This window comes from Sarcophilus harrisii, chromosome 5 (genome assembly GCF_902635505.1).
Source record: "Sarcophilus harrisii chromosome 5, mSarHar1.11, whole genome shotgun sequence".
NCBI classification, from domain to species: Eukaryota; Metazoa; Chordata; class Mammalia; order Dasyuromorphia; family Dasyuridae; genus Sarcophilus; species Sarcophilus harrisii.
This window is the reverse complement of record NC_045430.1, coordinates 192,451,205-192,453,549: the sequence shown is the minus strand read 5'-3', so window position 1 is coordinate 192,453,549 and position 2,345 is coordinate 192,451,205.

Here is a 2,345-nt window from a genome sequence, read left to right as displayed (position 1 = left end):
TAACTAAAGTTTTGTGTTAAAAATAAGATTCCTTATATTGGAATATTATTGCTTTATAAAAAATGATGAGTAGGGGTGTGAAGACCGTGTATTTTTAAATCAGCAGGAGTCAGGAATTCAGGTTAGGGGAAAATCATCTATCTTTATTCTCAGTGAAGAAGGATCGGAGGTGGAAGAGAATCCGGGATAGCAATGTGTGCAGCTGAGTCAAGAAGCTAGAGCTAGACCAGCAGCCATACAACCAGCAGCTAGGAGTATCGAACCCAGGCCCAATCTCTCCCAGCTTCTCTTCCTGTCTCTCTCTGCCTCTACCCACCAAAATCGTCATTTCCTATACAACACATCAGGACTTGCATGGAGAATGGGCGGGGGCCATTCTTTATCCAATCATGTATATTAATAGAGTATAGTCCAATTACTATTTAGCCTCACGTACTTGGGACCTCAGTGCATCAACTCAGACCTCAGCCCATTACATAGGGGCAGCTAGGTGGCTCAGTGGATAGAGCACCAACGCTGAAGTGAGGAGAACTTGAGTTCAAATGTGATCTCAGACACTCAATACTTCCTAGCTGTGTGACCCTGGGCAAGTCATTTAACCTTAATTGCCTCAGCAAAAATAAATAAATAAACAATGAAAAATGATCAGTCGACTGATTTCAGAAAAGCCTGGAAAGACACTACATGAACTGATGCTGAGTGAAGCAAGCAGAACCAAGAGAACGTTATACATAGTAAACACAAGATTTTGTGATGATCAACTGTGATAGATTTGGCTCTTCTCAACAATGTGATGATTCAAAATAATTCCAATAAACTTAAGAAAGAAATGCCATCCTCAAAGAGAGAAACATGGGGACTGAATATGGACCAAAGCATTGTATGTTCATCTATTTTGTTTGTTTGTTTTCTATTTTGTGTTTTTTTTTCCCTTTTGGTTTAATTTTTCTTGCACAACATGACAAATATGGAAATATGTTTAAAATAATTGCATATATGTAACCTATATCAGATTACTTGCTGTCTTGAGGAGGGGGAAGGTAAGGGAAAAAGGGAGAAAAATTTGGAGCACAGTCTGACAAAAAGATGCTGAAAACTATCTTTAAATGTATTTGGGATACAAAATAATATTTTAAAGAAAGGAAAAGAGAATCAATAAAACATTTAAATTGAAATAAGAAAAAGGAAAACTCTAGATAACTTGACATTCAAGATGCTCCACAATTGGGAACCACCCAATCTTTCTTAACCTCATATTATTCCCCCTCCACATACTCTTTGTGGCCCTGGCAAACTGGACACTTCTCTAAAAACGCATTATGCTTTCCTTCCTCCCTGATTTTGCACACATTGTTGCCTCTGCCCAGAGTAGTCTATTCTATTGTTTTTGTCCATTGCAATCCTACCTGTCTTTAAAAGGTAATTAAAAAGTTATCCCCTGGGAAAACTTCCAGAAAGTTTTCCCAGAATCCCCAAATGATAAAGACCTTCTTCTTTGTACCTCATTAGCACTAGCATTTTTCCCCTGAACTTTGCTAATGTATTTGTCATTTATTGTTAAATACGCAGAAATCTTTATCTTTACCATGCCCAAGATGAGTTGTGCTCCATCTTCATCTGTGATATTAATATCCTCTTCCAAAGTCATAGACACCAGAAGTATCAAATGATATTCATTTGTTGCTGATTTGTTTGTTCCTTCTAAACAAACATGTTCTAGGAGAGCAGGAATAATTTCTTATGTAGCTCTCCCAGCAGGTAGCATACTGCTTTGTATGTATCGGCAATTAAATAAATGTTAGGTGGTGATTTGGGAACCAGAACAGAGATAAAAGAGAAAATGAGTTGCATTTTGAGTGGAATGGAGCCCCCATTAAAAACCAAAGATGAGACTGATTCAAACCAAAGAGGGAATGATGGTCATTAACTTCTCAATTCCCAGTAACAATCTTGGACATGTGGGTTATATTTCTATATATAAAGCATGAATAATTTGTCTTTATTGAGTCCCTTGAAATTAATCTTTGATGTTTACCTTATATTTCTCTTGGTTCATATATTCTATTAAGTTCAGATTTTTTTGCCACAAAATCCTAAAAATCTGGAAATTTGTTGAATGTTGATTTTCTTTTTCATTGAGGATTATGCTTAACTTTTCTGGGTATGATATTTTCCACCACAACCCTAGTTCTTTAACAACTCTATTTATAGTGTTCTAAGACCTGTAGTCTTTTGTTGTTGTTATTGGGTTGGGGGGAAAAGGGGGATTGTTTATTTGGTTTTTGCTGAACAATTGGGGTTAAGTGATTTGCCCAATGTCACACAGCTGGGAAGTGTTAAGTGTT